The sequence below is a fragment of the Pongo pygmaeus genome, chromosome 21 (assembly GCF_028885625.2).
Source record: "Pongo pygmaeus isolate AG05252 chromosome 21, NHGRI_mPonPyg2-v2.0_pri, whole genome shotgun sequence".
Lineage (NCBI taxonomy): Eukaryota > Metazoa > Chordata > Mammalia > Primates > Hominidae > Pongo > Pongo pygmaeus.
The window spans coordinates 18,423,494-18,440,860 of NC_072394.2; positions in this window are offsets into that span (position 1 = coordinate 18,423,494).

Genomic DNA, 17,367 nt, shown 5'->3' on the forward strand with positions numbered 1-17,367 from the left:
TATCCATCCCCATCCATCCCCTCCCCTCCCCCTCCCTCCTCTCCTACTCTCTTCCTTCCAACTTCCCCTGCCTCTCCTATCCTCCCCATTCCTCCCCATCCATCCCAGACCATTCCCACCTCCCCACTTCGGGCCCCTCCATGCCTCCACTCTTCAGGCTCCTTCTCCTCTATCCCATTCCCCTTTCAACCCCCAGACACCGCCTCCCCTGCTCCTCGTCTCCCTCCTCCACTCCTGTCTTTGCTCCCACTTTGCCCCCCTAGCTCTGCTCCTCTTCATCGCCCCTCCCTCCTCCCGCCCCTCGTCCCGCCCCTCGTCCCGCCCCTCCTCTGTCTTCCCTCCCTACCCACTCCTGGCCTCTCCCTGTCCCTGTCCCTCCTATCCTCTTCTTTCCCCTCTTCTCACCCCACTTCTGGCCCCTCTTCCCCCACCCCTTCCACACCTATGCCCCCCTTCTACCCGCTCCACCCCCTCAGCTCCATCTCTTCCCAAAGACCTGTCCCTCCTCCCAAGCTTACGTCAGCCTGTCCTCCAGAGAGGTGTCAAGGCCCCCTGGGCCCTAAAAGCATGCGACCCCCTAGCTTCATTTCCTCAGAAAAGGGAAAGATAGAGGTCTCGGCCTTCCAGAGTCTTCGGAGGTCCAGAGTATCCGTGAGCATTTGGTCAAGGTCTAGAAATCACTAAGGCAGAGGTGTGATTCCAGAAGCCGCAGAAGACTCAGGCCATACCCTGTGCTAGGGAACTTTTCAAACAGAAGAATTAACGTTTATTTGAGTAAAAAACTCTGGGTTCTCCTTTCACAACTTCTTCTTATTCAATAAACAGACTTTTCACCAGCTTCCCCCTGCACCAGGTGATCTAGGAGCTAGAGACGGAGCCTGGGTGACTGAGCCATGGACACTACATTGCAGGGCTGCTGCCAGACAGAGATGTGACACGAACCCAGGAGCAATTTAAAACTTTCTGGGAGACACATTTCAAAAAGTAAAAAAGAAACAGGTGAAGGTAATGTTTATAATATTTCTTACTTAACCTAATATATCCAAAATATTATTTCAACACATAAGAAGAATCATTGATAACATAGGTTATTTTATTTTGGGTGTGTGTACTGAGTCTTTGAAATTCCCTGTGTATGTGGGTGTCAGTTGTACTGGCCTCGTTTCAAGCGCCCCGTGGCCACATGTGGCGGGTGGCTGTGGCACTGCACAGCCCAGCATTAGGGTGTGTGGGAGGATGGCGAATAGTGATCAATAATTAATATCAGGAAATTAGTCTCTCTGTTGGAAGTGAGAGTATGGGATAGAGAGAGATGATGCCACTGGACCTGGTCAGGGAGGTCTCTATGAGACTGGAAAGGTGAGAAGCACTGCCTAGACAGGAAACAGCCCCAGACAGCGGGAAGGGCCAGTGCAAAGGCCCTGAGGCGGGGCTGGGCATGCCTGCTCCAGGAAGAGGAAGCTCCTGGAGGGAGTGTGAGCAGGGAAGGGAACGACCTGGAGTCTCATGGTAACTGTGGGTGGGGCTGGGTGGAAGGTGCAGGGAGACCCCTGGCAGGCAGTGGGGGTGTCAGGAGAGGGAGCAGCAGCCACAGGAAGAATGTGGGAGCCCACGGGTGTCTCTTGCTCCTCCTCTCTGGGCTTCATGCTGCTGGCACTGGTCCTCTGCACTGCTTGGAAAACTCACCTGAGTTTAGAACATCGCTGTGAGTGAGGCAGAATTTACAGACAACAAAATGTCTAATCTGGGGGATTTCATTAACGCATATACCCGTGTTACCACTTTGTCCAGACCTGTGACATCTGCCTTGCCCCAGATGGTGTCCTCCTGCCTCTGCAGCTCACCCTCATGCCCATCCTGCCCTGGCAGCCCCCATCCTGCCCTATAGACTCGTTTGTTGCCTGTTCTTGAGCTTCCCAGGAATGGAGTCCTGCAGAGCAAATCCGGGTGTGTCTTTGTCCTTTGCTCAGTGTGGCTTTCCAGTGGGCCTTGAGTTTCTTCATTGCCAGCACTGTGAGTTCTCCTTCTCCCCAGACTGAGAGGACCTGATCAGCTGGGTGCCCTGTGGGCTGACACAGCCCCCAGCTTGGGATGCTGCGGGTCTGGACTGGAATGTGACTCCAGGAGTGGGGAAGGTGGAAGGAGGCTCTGAACAGACAGCTGCTCCCTTTGTTCTCTCAACCCCACCCTCCATGCCTGAAGGTGACCCTGTGGCAAATGCCCTTATGGCGAGGTGGCAGCTTGGCCAGAAACACCAGAAAACCCTGGGCCTTTGCAGGGCACCCAGAGGACTCTCCTGAGAGTGGTGGAGGTGAGGGTCGGCCAGGGTCAGCCCAGACCTGCTGTGATCCTGGGGCTCAGCCGTGGCTGGGGCTGGATCAGCAGGAACCCGACAGTGGGAACAATATTACTCATGGATGCTCACGTTCAGTGGTAGGACCTTGTTACCTGAGGCCTGGTGACCATCTCACCCCACTGTCAATCCAGCACCCCTAGAAAAGCCATGCACCCCAGCAGATACAGCAGGTGGCCCAGATGGTGTTTACTGCTGGGTGAGGGAGGGAAGGTCTTCAAACAGGGCTGCACATATGCCTCCTAGTTAGACAGGAAATGGGGAGAGATTTTCAGAGAAGGGAAAGAGAGGGCAGCCCCTGGCCAGGTGCTTGCGAGCAGGATGGTCATCTCCCAAGTGTGGGAGTTGGTTCTTCTCTGTGGTTCCCACCTTCCCTGGCCACTGGGGCTCGAGTCTCAGGAGGATGTGTTGTACAGAGGGTAAGCTGAAATACACAAAAATCCCCTGTCTTTTGTCATTAGGAAGGAGGTGCAGGTCACCCAAATAGCAGGAGCATGGTGGTCGGTGGGGTGTGAGGTGGGAGCTGAAGTGCTGGTCTATTTCCCTGTATGTGATTCCACTGCCAGTGGTCATCCTCTGTCAGGACGTGCCCTGCAGGCACATGCTGCAGGGAGGGTCAGCTGGCCTGATGCAGCGACCTCTCTAACTCTTGTAGGACAGACACCAGTGTAGGGTGCTCTCAGGAGCTGCAGGAGCCGTGTTCAGTATGCTGTAATAGGAAGTGAAAGGTTACAGTAGCTGGGCAGCTGCTCCTGATATTTGGTAACCTTGAGCAAATGCTTTGCCTTCTCTGTGGTCATGTGTCTGGAGAGGTGGACTGCCTTGTAAATTGTTGTGCCTGGGCATCAGTGATGATGTTTAAACACGATTAAAAGTGACAGAGCAGCCTACAGCTTCAAAGACTTGCTACAGAGACACAGAGAGAAACAATGGACCTAGGACTGAGCCTGGGGCCTCCAGCACCCATGTAACTTGGAGGAGTCCAGCTGCCCAGGAGGAGGCATATTTCCCTTCTGCCAGGTGATGAAAGAGAAAGCTGTGTTCTCCCAGGCTGCCTTTTTGACTGTTGATCCCATTATCTGAATTAGTAGAGTGAGAAATTAGGTAAATGGCAGAAATTCCCTATAATAAATAAGCAATAATAACAACACTAAACAATGCTATAATAAATAAATGACCAAACACATAAACAGCACCTAAAGGTGCAAGTCATTAGATCCAGTTGGCCAAGAGTTGAGATTCTGCACTTTGGGTTTTGAGCAATTAGCACTTGGTGTCTATAGTAGGAGCTTGGACTGGGCAGCCACGGGATTTGGTAGCTTCTCAAAGGCAAAGCCCAGGAGCCTTCTTTATGGAGTGCCCAGAGGTCTCTGGGGTCAAGCTTGTCCCTTACACACAGGCTTCCTCCTTCTCCCCAACGATGGAGGACATGCAGATGCTTCTAGACCGCAGGCCAACGTTGGTAATGCATTTGGCTCCAATAGAGATGATGCCACATCATTAGGAAACTGATCCGCACGGTGAAGCCGGCTGGCAGCCTTGCAGACAGAGGCGAGAAAGGGCAGAGCCTGGTGTCTGCGGCCTGTTTTGCACTTCATGGGGGGATGAGAATCCTTGGGACATTTCTGCTCAGGAGCAAATGTGTAAACAGCGCTCATCATTTTGGATTACAGGGTTAACATTTATTTTCTCAAGAAGTGCATTCACCAGAGCGGAGCCAGTGACTGAAGAACCACATCTGAGTGGAAGGGGGAGAGAGAGAGGCCTCCAGGGACACAGGCTGCTGGCTGGTGCTGCCAGGGCTCCACCTGACTCCCTGCAGAGGCCTGGCCACGAAGAAAACACATGGCTCTGAGGGGGTTAAGCAATCCCTTTGGCATCTCTGAGTGGTCAGTTTCCTTTCCAGACCCACGTTCTTGTAACACGCCCCTCTTAGTGTTTCTGCAGTCTTGAATATCAGTTGCTTTAGCAGAGTTCAGTGACCGGGGAGATTGGTTCCTGTTCCTGCCCAGGATCCTGCTAAGCTGACTCACTGGGTGCTGGAGCTGGAGCCCCAGGCCTCCTTCTGCATCTTGTCAGAATCCTGCTAGGTTAGTTTAGCCAGCACTCTCTTCCCTTGATGTCTGCTTAGTAAGTTTTCACCTGCTAACACCACCCCTCCACGACATGTTCCTTGGCTGTAAATCCCACTTATTCTTGTTGTGTTCAGGGTTGAGCTCTGTCTCTCTCTTATTGCGATAGTGTTGACCCCCACTGCGACAGTCTTGAATCAATTCTCCCTTACCATTTTAATAAGTGTCTACAGAATATTTTTTTAACAGTAGAAGCCAGCCAGGCCAAAACTCTGCCCTACCAGAAAATCCTGTTGCCAAGTAAGAGTAAGGGGCTTGGAGGACTAGAAGCAAACAAAGAATGGGAAGAGTGCAGATGGAGCGAGGGTGATGGGAAAGGGACGGGTGTAGGGTAAGGTGGCGCTGTGGGGCTGTGGCATGTGTTTCCCCCAATATTTTATTATGAAAATATTTAAACATTCATCAAAGTTAGAGTAATTTTACAGCAAACACCTATCTACTCACTGCCATGATTCTGTCATTAATATTAGACTTCTTTTTTTTCTCAACTATCTACTGCTCTGCCCGTCTAAGCATCCTCCATCTTTTTAAAAATGCATTTTATAGTAGGTTGCAGACATTAGTATACTCCACTCCTAAACACGTGTTAGTATGCATATCATTAACTAGAGCTCATCATTTATTTATACCTTTTTCATTTGTTATAAAATTTACCTATAGTGAAATGCACGAATCTGAAGCATACATTAACTAAATTTTGACGAAGTCACACTCTATCAGCTACAGAGCATGATCACCCCCCAGAAAGTTCCCGCATCCCCTTTTCCAGTCAACTGGGGGCCTCACTTCTGAGACAGCCACTGCACCAATGCTTCATTTACTATTGATGAGTTTTGTTTATTGCAGAAGTGCATGCCGACAAATTTTTACATCATGTAGACTTTTATGCTTGCCATTTTTCACTCAGCATGATGTTTTTGAGATGTATCCATGTTAAACAGTATATTCATACATCAGTCTTTGATTGCCGCACATGAGGCTCCTGACACTCACAGCCCTGGATTTCAGGCAGCATTTGCTGTAGTGAGGAGGCAGCTCTCGAGCACTCGGAGTTTTCGCTGCTACTTCCCCTTTCTCCTTTCTAATCTGGACCAGCTGCCCTGCCTTACCCCCACTCTCCCTGCTCCTTCTCTTTCATCTTTCTCTTTCTCCTAAGGTTACTTTCACTTTTTGCTCCAAGCAGAATCTAGAAGGGGGAAAAAGTATCACCATCAATGGAGCAAAACCCAATTTTCTAAGACAACGAACAGATTTCTCCAACTCTTCTCCATATTTGAAAATAAAATTTCTTGTATTTTTAGAATCAAATTAGCACATGCTTATTATAAAACGAAGAAGAAAATGAATAAAAGTGTAAGAAAGATAAATTACATGTGTGCATGTGAGTTTGTGTGCGCATGCTTTTGTGCATGTGCCTGTGTGTGTACACGTGTGCATGTGAGTTTGTGTGCGCATGCTTTTGTGCATGTGCCTGTGTGTGTACACATGTGTGCATGTGAGTTTGTGTGCACATGCTTTTGTGCATGTGCCTGTGTGTGTACACATGTGTGCATGTGAGTTTGTGTGCGCTTGCTTTTGTGCATGTGCCTGTGTACACATGTGTGCATGTGAGTTTGTGTGCGCATGCTTTTGTGCATGTGCCTGTGTGTGTACACGTGTGCATGTGAGTTTGTGTGCGCATGCTTTTGTGCATGTGCCTGTGTGTGTACACATGTGTGCATGTGAGTTTGTGTGCGCTTGCTTTTGTGCATGTGCCTGTGTGTGTACACATGTGTGCATGTGAGTTTGTGTGCGCATGCTTTTGTGCATGTGCCTGTGTGTGTACACGTGTGCATGTGAGTTTGTGTGCGCATGCTTTTGTGCATGTGCCTGTGTGTGTACACATGTGTGCATGTGTGCATTTTCACCAAACTGAGATCATGTGGTGGTTATAATTTCATGTTGCTTTTTTAAACTTCATTATGTCATGAGCATTTTTCATGTTGTTAAATCGTCTTTGAAAGTTTTGTTTCATTTCCTATTGAGTATTCTATAGTTTAAATTTTTTTGCTAATGATAGACTTTTAGGCTATTTCAAATTTGTTTTTCTAGAATGAATAATACTGTGATACACACTGCTACAGAAAAAAAAATCTTGGTGCATAGGTTGTTTTCTTCCTAGAAGTGAAACTTTTGAGTCCGGGGCTACAAAGTTGTTTTTTTTTTTTTTTTTTAATGAATCTCAAAAAAGACTGCCAATAGCTCTTCAGAGAGATACACCTGCCTCAGTCAGGTCCAGCTAGCCACAAGGCAGTTCTAGTGGTCAACTGCAACATTCTGCGCTTTATCTTAGGTGTGAATGTTGGTGAGTGTAACTGTCCTCAGTTATCATGCTGGGCCTGAGACCATGGGTGGTCCTACCTAAAGGGCAGTGCTCTTTCTAGGCATCGTTTGCACCTGAATCACATCGTGGTAGACCCGTCTTGTTCTTACTGATCCTTTATAAAAGGTGTTACCTTTTTCATTCTTTCACTTAGTTTAGTGAGTATTCATTGAACACCTATGATGTGAGATTCTGACTTTAACGAGGTAAAAGGTCCATTTGTGCTTTCAAGAAGTCCTGGGTCTGTAAGGAGAAAGCCATCTAAACAGGTATTTCAACACAGCGTGGTGCAGGTCATCACAGGACACTAAAAGGTGCAGACACCAGTGCCGCGGCTCCAACCCTGGGGGTCTCCTGAGGCACATCTGGGGCTTTAACACCAACGCTGCACCCATGTCTCTAGCATGGATGTCTCCAGCATGAACTCCTGATGAACCTCCAAGTCCATCTCAGTGCCCTTCTCCTGGAAGGCTCCAGACACCTCAGGCCACCCAGGTCTTCAGCTGTACATGGGGCCCACCCCTCCATCTCCCTCACTCCCAGCCTCTCCTGCTCGGTAAGGGCTGCTCCACCTTTCTGGTTGCTCAAGCCAAAAACCTGGAGTCCCCTTCACCAACTTCTTTTCTCACATCTGATTTATCAGGAAATGTTGCCGGTTCCACCTTCAAAACACATCCAGATGATCTGTTCACTGCTTTTACTTTCATGGCCACCACTGGGCCAGACCACCACCAGCTGTAGGCAGCATCTGACGGGTAGCCCCAGAAGCCCATGCACATCTCTGAAGCCCAGGGCTCCTTTTACAACCTTAATCGAATCACGCCACTCTTCTGTTCAAAATTCTCAGACCACATGTGGCTCTTGAGCACTGAGATGTGGCTGGCATATTTGTGATTTTATTGAATATTCATTAGCTTAAGTTTAAACTAGCCACATAAGGCCTGTGGCTGCTGTGCTGAATGGTGAAGTTCTAATTGTTTCAATTCTCACTCAGAGTAAAATCAAAGACCTCCCAATGGGTCCACAGAGCCCTCATGATCTGACTGCCATATTCTGACCTCCTATCTTACTGCTCTTCTTGCTGCTCCTGGAAGGTATGAAGCATGCTCCTGCCTCAGGGCCTTTGCACAAACTGATTCCTACACCTGCAGATCTGTGGTTCTCTTCCTCACCTCCTTTACTCTTTCTATAAAGTTCAGCCTCAAAACAAGGAAATGTAAAGCCAGTGGAAGTAGCACCAGAAACATCCAATGTCAGGCAGGTAATGGTTAATTTATGTCTAATTTATCCAAGAAGAAGGATTTTATGAAAAGAAGAATGAGTGTTAGCCTGAGTCCCCTCCTAGACCATGACTCCTTGCCTGTGGGGTCCCTAAGTGGCCCAAACATCCTTGGACACACAATATAACACCTGCATGCTTGTAACTAGAGTAGTTGTGGCCACATGCCTGTGCATGAAGCACTCATGGTGATTTTTAAGATAAAGAGGAAATAAGTGGAAAATAGCTATTTGGGAAGGCTGGAATATGGGCCAAAGAAAACAGTATAAAATTAAAGCATAGAGAAGTTTTATCTGGGGGAAGAGAATGAATGTATCATGCTAACATATATGTCCAATGCATTAACCTAGTTAATAGAAAATATTTTCTGGTTAAGAAAAATAAATAATAAAAATGAAAAATTTTATTTTACCTTCATTTATTCCTTCTCTAATGCTCTCATTTTCTTCATGTAGAACAAATTTTTGATTTACATTGTTTTCCTTCTTGAAGAACAAGACCCAAAGTGATTCATAGGCAAGTTTGAGAAGCACTGTGTCAGGTGCCTGAGGCATGGCAGTTGGTCATAAAGGCTGGTAAAGAAAAATAATTCTGTTCCCTAAATTGCAGCTGTAGTAACCACAGGGACAGAATCCTGAAACAGCAAGGAATGGGTGGTTAGGATCCCTCAGACTCCTCTACTGCAGTGTCCTTCACTTACCAGCACTTGAGAAAGGAAAGTAGTAGCAGAGAGTTTGAGACTGCATTTTTTACTTTTACTTTTTGAGATAGGATCTCACTCTGTCACCCAGGCTAGAGTGCAGTGGCACCATCTCGGCTTACTGCAATCTCTACCTCCAGAGCTCAAGTGATCCTCCCGCCTCAGCCTCCTAAGTAGCTGGGACTACAGTTGCACGCCACCATATCCAGCTGATTTTGTATTATTTTTTGTAGAGATGAGGTTTTGCCATGTTGCCCAAGCTGGTTTCAAACTCCTGGGCTCAAGCAGTTCACCTGTCTCAGCCTCCCAAATTGCTGGGATTACAGGTGTGAACCACCATGCCTGGCCCCAAGACTGTATTTTGAAAGATTTCCAATTTACAGAAAAGTTGCAAAAAGAGATGGTCAGTTTTATTTGTCATCTTGGGTAGACTATAGTCCCCAGGTTTTCAGTCAAACACTAATGTAAGTGTTGTTGTCAAAGTAGTTTGCAGAAGTGATTAAAGTTAACAATCAGTTGAGTTTAAGGAAGGGAGATTATCCTAGATGACCTGGGTGGACTTGATGCAATCAGTCCAAAGGCCCTAAAAACAGAACTGAGTTTCCCTGAGGAGGAAGAAATTGTGACTGCGGACAGCAGTGTCAGTTTGTGTCTGAGAGCCCCAGCTGCCCTTCCTGAGGATCTACCTTTTTTGTTCCTGCCAGCTACCACCACTGCATAAGCCGATGGCTTACAACAAGGCACGCCTTGGAGATATTGCGGGTTCTGTTTCAGACCACCACAGTAAAGTGAATTTTGCAATAAAGTGAGTCACAGTCACACATACTTTTTCATTTCAAGTACATGTAAAAGTTATGTTTACACTATACTGTAGTCTATTAAGTTTGAAATAACATTATATCTAAAAACAATATATATACCTTTGTTTAAAAATACTTTATTGGTAAAAAATGCTAACAATCATCTGAGCCTTCAGTGAGTTAAAATCTTTCTGCTGGTGGACAGTCTTCCTTCAATCCAATGGCTGCTAATTGAACAGAGTGGTGGTTGTGAAGGTTGGGGTGGCTGTGGCAATTTCTTAAGATAAGACAACAATGAAATTTGGCACATTGATTGACTCTCCCTTTCACCAAAGATTTCTCTGTAGGCCCAGCACGGTGGGTCACGCCTGTAATCCCAGCACTTTGGGAGGCTGAGGGGGTGCGATCACCTGAGGTTAGGAGTTTGAGACCAGCCTGTTCAACATGGCATGGCAAAACCCTGTCTCTACTAAAAAAACAAACAAACAAACAAAAATTAGCCAGGCATGATGGCACAGGACTGTAGTCCCAGCTACTTGGGAGGCCGAGGCACGAGAATCACTTGAACCTGGGAGGTGGAGGTTGCAGTGAGCTGAGATCGTGCCACTACACTCCTGCCTGGGTGACAGAATGAGACTCCGTCTCAAAAAAAAAAAAAAAAAAAAAAAAAGAGAGATTTCTCTGTAGCATGAGATGCTGTTTGATACATTTTACCCATAATAGAACTTCTTTCACAATTGGAGTCAGTCCTCTCAGACCTTGTCACTGCTTTATCATCTAAGTTTACATAATAGTTTAAATCCTTTGTTGTCATTTCAACAATTTTCACAGCATCTTCACCAGGAGTCGATTCCATCTCAAAAAACGGCTCTCTGCTCATCCACAAGAAGCAGCTCCTCATCTGTTCAAGTGTTATATCATAAGATTGCAGCAATCCAGTCCCACCTTCAGGCTCTACTTTTCAATAAATTTTTATTTATTTGCATTATTATTTCAATAGCTTTTGGAATACAATAGGTTTTTGGCTGAATGAGTGGATGGATGAATTATGTAGTAATATGGTAATAAAACAATTCCTGGATGAATTATATAGTGGTGAATTCTGAGATTTTAGTGCACCCATCACCTGAGTAGTGTACATTGTACCCAATATGTAGTTTTTTATCCTTCACCCGCCATCCCAGCCTCCCACTTCTAAGTCTCCAAAATCCATCATATCACTCCTTATGCTTTTACATACCCATAGCTTAGCTTCCATTTATGAGTTAGAACATGCAGTATTTGGTTTTCTTTTTCTAACTTACTTCACTTAGCATAATGGCCTCCAGCTCCATCAAAGTTGCTGCAAAAGACAGGATTTCATTCTTTTTTATGGCTGAGTAGTATTCTATGGTACCACATTTTCTTTATCCACTGGTTGATCAATGGGTACTTAGGTTAGTTCCATATCTTTGCAATTATTAATTGTCCACTTGTAATTATTGTTATCTTTCTCTTTCTACCATATCTGCAATTACTTCCTCTGCTGAAGTCTTGAGTCCCCCAAAGTCATTTATGAGTGCTGTAATCAACTTTTTCCAAACTTCTGCTAATGTTGATATTTTGACCTCCTCCCATAAATCACAAATGTTCTTAATAGCATTTTGAATGGATAATCCTTTCCAGAAGGTTTTCAATGCACTTTTCCTTGATCCATCAGAGGAATCGCTATCTTTGCCAGCTATAGCCATATTAAATGGATCTCTTAAATAATAAAACACGAAAATCAAAATTACTCCAGGATCTATGGGCTGCAGAGTGGATTTTGTGTTAGCAAGCATGAAAACAAAATTAACCTCCTTGCACATCTCCATCAGAGCTCTTGCATAACCTGGTGCATTGTGAATGAGCAGTGATTTTTTTAAAGGATTTTTTTTTTTTTTCTGAGCAGTAGGTCTCAAAATTGGGCTTAAAATACTCAGTAAACTATGCTGTGAACAGAAATGCTATCTTCGTTTTATCTGTAGAGCATAGATTTATCATAATTAGTAAGGGTTGTAGGATTTTTGAAATGGTAAATGAACATTGGATTCAACTAAAAGTCACCAGCTGCATTAGCTCCTAACAAGAGAGTCAGCCTGTCCTTTGAAGTTTTGAAAACAGGCTTTGACTTTTCCTCTCTAGCTATGAAAGAAGGTGGTAACTTCTTTCAATAGAAGGCTGTTTCTTTGACATTGAAAATCTGTTGTTTAGTGTAGGCAACTTCATCAATGATCTTAGCTAGATCTTCTGGATAGCTTGCTGCAGCTTCTACATCAGCACTTGCTGCTTCACATTGCACTTTTACATTATGGAGATGGCTTCCTTTCTTAAATGTCGTAAGCCAATCTCTGCTAGCTTCAAACTTCTGCAGCTTTCTAACCTCTTCCAGCCTTCATAGAAGAGAGTTAGATTCTTGTTCTAAATTAGGCTTTGGCTAAAGGGAATGTTGTAGTTGGTTTGATCTTCTATTCAGACCATTCATACTTTCTCCATATCAGCAATAAGGTTATTTCACTTTTTTTCGAGACAGAGTCTTGTTTTTTCACCCAGGCTGGAGTGCAGTGATGCAATCATAGTTCACTGCAACATTCTTGAACTTCTGAGCTCAATCCTATTGCTTTAGCTTCATGGGTTGCTGGGACTACAGATGCACATCACTGCATCCGGCTAATTGTTTTTATTTTTTGTAGAGACAAAGTGTCACTTTGTTGTCCAGCCTGGTCTTGAACTCCTGGGCTTAAGTGATCCTCCTGCCTCAGCCTCCCAAAGCGCTGGAATTACAGGTGTGAGCCATTGCACCAGGCCTATTTCACTTTCTTGCTATTTGCAGGTTCACTGGAGTAACACCTTTAATTGCTTCCAAGAATTTTTCCTTTTTATTTATAACTAGGCTCTTTGGCACAAGAGACATAGCTTTTGGCCTGTCTTGGCTTTCAACATGCCTTCCTTGCAAAGCTTAAATCAGTTCTAGATTTTCGTTTAAAGTGAGAGATGGTGGAAGAGATGGTGCAACTCTTCCTTGCACTTAAACACTTAGAGGCCAATGTAGGGTTATTAATTGGCCTATGTTTTTTTTTCTTTCTTTCTTTTTTTCCAGAGACGGAGTCTCACTCTGTCGCCCAGGCTGGAGTGCAATGGCTTGATCTCCACTCACTGCAACCTCCACCTCCCAGGCACAAGAAATTCTCCTGCCTCAGACTCCCAAGCAACTGGAATTACAGGTGTGTGCCACCACGCCAGGCTAATTTTTGTATTTTTAATAGAGATGTGGTTTCACCATGTTGGCCAGGCTGGTATTGAACTCCTAACCTCAAGTGATCTGCCTGCCTTGGCCTCCCAAAGTGCTGTGATTACAGGCATGAACCACTGTGACCGGCCTAATTGGCCCAATTTTAATATTGTTGTGTCTCAGGGAATAGAGAGGCCCGAGGAGAGGGAGAGAGATGGGAGAATGGTTGGTTAGTGGAGCGGTCAGCACACATATATTAAGTTTGCAGTCTTATGTGGGTGCTGCTCATGGCACCCCAAAACAATTACAATAGTAACATCAAACATCGTTGATCACAGATCATCACAGCAGATATAATCATGATAAAAATGTTTGAAATATTGTGAGAATTACAAAAGTGTAATACAGACACATAAAGTGAGTACATGCTCTTGGAAAAATGGTGCCAATAGACTTGCTCCTCTCTTGCCACAAACTTCCAATTTGTATAAAAAAATGCAATGTCAGCAAAGGATAATAAAATGAAATATGCCAGTATATCTCTTAATATATCTCTCTTACTAGGTCTGTAAGTTGGTATATGGTATTAATTTAACTTATATTAATTTAACTTATATATGGTATTAATTTAACTTATATGGTATTAATTTAACCATATACCAACTAACAGTCCTCGTAAGAGAGAGGTTGAACCCTGAGTGATACACATCCATATGCCAACTTTAGCATTTGCTTCTCTCTCTTATTTTATATATACATACACATATTATAAATATTTATATATATACACATATATATACACACACACACACATATACATATCAGAGGGTAAGTTGTAGATATTATGGTTTTTTACCCCTAAATACTTCTGCCTAAGAAAGAAGTTCTAGCTTGCTGTGGTGGCTCACGCTTGTAATCCCAGTACATTGGGAGGCCGAGATGGATGGATCACCTGAGGGCAGGAGTTCAAGACCAGCCTGCCCAAAAAGGTGAAACTTCGTTTCTACTAAAAATACAAAAAATTAGCCAGGTGTAGTGGCAGGCACCTGTAATCCCAGCAACTCAGGAGGCTGAGACAGGATAATCGCTTGAACCCAGGAGGCAGAGTTTGCAGTGAGCCGAGATCGAGCCATTGCACTCCAGCCTGGGCAACAAAGAGCAAAACTCCATCTCAAAAAAAAAAAAAAAAAAAAAAAAAGAATAAAAAAGAAAAGAAAGAAGTTCTTCTGAAGAAAAGGCTTTTTGGCACTTGTTGTCACATAATTATCAGATTTAGGAGATTTAACACCAATACACAATTATCTAATAGTAGTTCTTTTAAAAATTTCTCCAATTATCCCCAATATATCCATTCCAGCATTTTCCCATCTGCTCCCAGATCAAATCCAGGATCTCACTTTGCATTTTGTATCATGTCACTTTAATGAACGTGCATGGGAACAACTGCTGTCCTGTATTTGTCCTCCATGTCATTGACAATTTTTGAGGAATACAGAACAGTTGTTTTTATAATAATATTTTACATAATTTATAACCTTATAAATTTGAGTCTTTTTGTTTCTTGATGATTAGACTTGAGGCCAACACTTTTGACAGAAGCTTCACCTGGGTGAGGCTGTGTCCTCCTCAGTGCGTCACATCAGGAGGCCCAGGATGTGGGTTTGTCCTGTTACTGGTGACATGATGTTGATCATTATTTAAGGCAGTGTCTGCAGGTTTCTCCATAAGTTTCTCCATACTTATTGTTAATAAGTAACCTATGGGGAGATGCTTGGAGACATTATAAAATACCTTGTGCACCAATCACTTCCCCCAGTGGTTTTAGTGTCTATTGATGACTCCATCCAAGTATGTTATTGTTCTGTGGTTGCTTCCAGGCTTTTAAATGCTGTTCTTTGATTCAGCCTGCAGCAGGCTGTTAGGGAAGGCTCTTCCTTCCTAACACAGAGTCCCAAAACACTGGGCTTCAAGGGAGGTGGTGGTATATCCTTGTCCACAAAATATTTTGTGCACTTCCTTTTTCCTGAGCAAGATATAAGGTACTCTGGGCATGTTTTGTTAGGACACCTCTTTTTAAGACCTCTTTTTATGGAAAATGGCAGCCTTCCGTTTTAGCTGTCAAAGTCCACAGGCTTTAACTGTGCTGGCTGGTGGCTGGAAGTGGGTCCAGGCAACAGTTCAAAGTCAGAAGCCTGAGATCTGTGTCCTTCAGAGGGCTGGTGGCAGCTTGTGCCTGGGCATCTCAGCCCTGGACGGGAGTCAGGAAGGAGCCCCTGAAGGGGTGAGCCAGTAGCTGACTCTGGGACAGTCCAAGGCCCCCACACACGACCCAGGCCCAGGCCCCGCCTCCCTATGGTGACCGTGCTGCTGAGCTGAACTCCAAGGGCTGCTGCTCCTCCAGCACCATGGTGAGGGAGGACTTGATCTTTTTTGAGATGGAGTCTCACTGTGCTGCCCAGACTGGAGTGCCATGCGGTGATCTCAACTCACTGCAGTCTTCCAGGTTCAAGCGATTCTCCTACCTCAGCCTCCTAAGTAGCTGGGACAACAGGCGCTTGCCACCATGCCTGACTAATTTTTGTATTTTAGAGACAGGGTTTCACCATGTTGGCCAGGCTGGTCTCGAACGCCTCACTTCAGGATTTGACATTCTTAGGCACTGTGGGCCTCTCCTCCCTCTCTCTCTCTACTTTCCCTTTTGGCCCTCACCCATTCTCTGCCATCTGTGCTCTCTTATTCTGCAGTGGTGGCCACCCTTCCTCCACTCTGTGGCCCCGGCACCCTCTCCTTCCTCCCCTCCAGTGTCAGATCAAGGGAGGCCACACAGAGACTGCCCATGGCTGACCATGCCCTAGAGGGTCTCACCCCAGTCACAGAGCAGACTTCTGTGGGGAGCTATTCCAGGCACCTCCCCCAGGGTTTCTGCTTTAACTCCTTGAGGGGAGGCCCAGGCATTCATCATTTTCAACCTGCACAGGTGATTCTAGAGTCAGACAGGAAGTGTCAAGGGCCATGGATTAAAAGGTCAAAGCACAAGCTCCATGAGACAAGGGACTAATCTCTCCTCAGTCTAGAAGTCACATCAAAGATTTAGCAGTCAAGGATGGGGGGAAATTCTGCTGTGCATTTATTTTAATTCCCTACCAGGGCAGACCTGGAGGTTTTCTTTGGGATCCCACCAAACCCTGCTTGAGTTGAAAAGCAAGAAGCACAGGTAGCAGGTAAATTCAGGTGCTCCTTGGAGCAGCTGTTAAGCTGGGGCTATGAGGCACTGCCTGGATCCAAGTCTCTCAAACAGAACAATTGCACTAAGATATTAAGAATACACACACCTGCATCTTACCAAATGTTTTCATTTTCACAAGAAAAACACCATGTGCTGAGTCTTAGCTGCAAATCCTGTGAAAATCCCAGAAGGCATGGTTCACAAGTTCAGACTTGTATCACATGCGCATTACAGAAGGCAAGGCTTCTCTAAGCCCCAGGGCAGGTGGGTAATAGAGACCAGCACTGCAGCAAATTCCAACACGCATCCAATCATGGTCTCAGTTGGCTACCTGGCTGTGTTGAGAAGCCAAACTCTCAGCAAATGTTACTCATAATTTGCAAGTCAGAAGTCTCCATTCCCATCCTCTGGTTGTGCTGACCCAAATCCCGCTGGCCAGGCAAGAGTCCAAGGGCTGTGTGGAGATATGGGGCCAGGAGACCTGTGGCAGAAAGGTCATCCTATTACTATGTAGGTTTCTTTCTAACATAGCCACCATAGTGTTCAGGGAATTTAATTCCACATCACCCCGAGACTGTGAGAACTAGTGAAAAGAGGTCCTGATGGAGGGCAAGGGAGTGGGGAGGACTTGGATGGGGCAAGGCTGGGAATAAAGAGGTAGAGGCAGGAATGGAGGGTGGGGCAGAAAAACAAAGGTTTTTAAGCTAACTTGCTATTTACCTGCACCCGGTCCTCTTATATGTGCTGCCTCATTTAACCTTCAAACAACCCCGGGTGACATTTCCCCTGTATTATAAATATTAAAACAGAAAACTGAAGACAAGCACATCCTTCACAGTTAGGCAGAAAGGGGATGCAAACCAAGTCTGTTCCTTTTCTGCAGAAGTGGGAAGTGTGCCAACTGCAGAGACAGGGGTCTAGAAGACCAAGGAGGAGGCAGATAGGGGAACTGGGAAGGGAGGGACCCCTGCAAAACCAGGAACCCCACATGCATCAAGGCAGAGCCTGAGCAATGAGGGAGCCCCTCGTGTTTGCTTTGCCAACTGTGGTGCAAATAACAGGAAAATAACCTGGCCTATCTTTATTTGTAAGCACCCAGATATTCTGGCAATCGTTTATGTAACCTTCAGCTTACACTTGCTTCTCAGTGACATTAAACTCAAGTCCTAAGATCAGAAGAGCTAACTCAATGACAAAACATGCTCAAGGTTTTGGTGGTGATACTTCAAGGAGAAGAAAAAGTTAGTGCAGAGAATACACTTTTT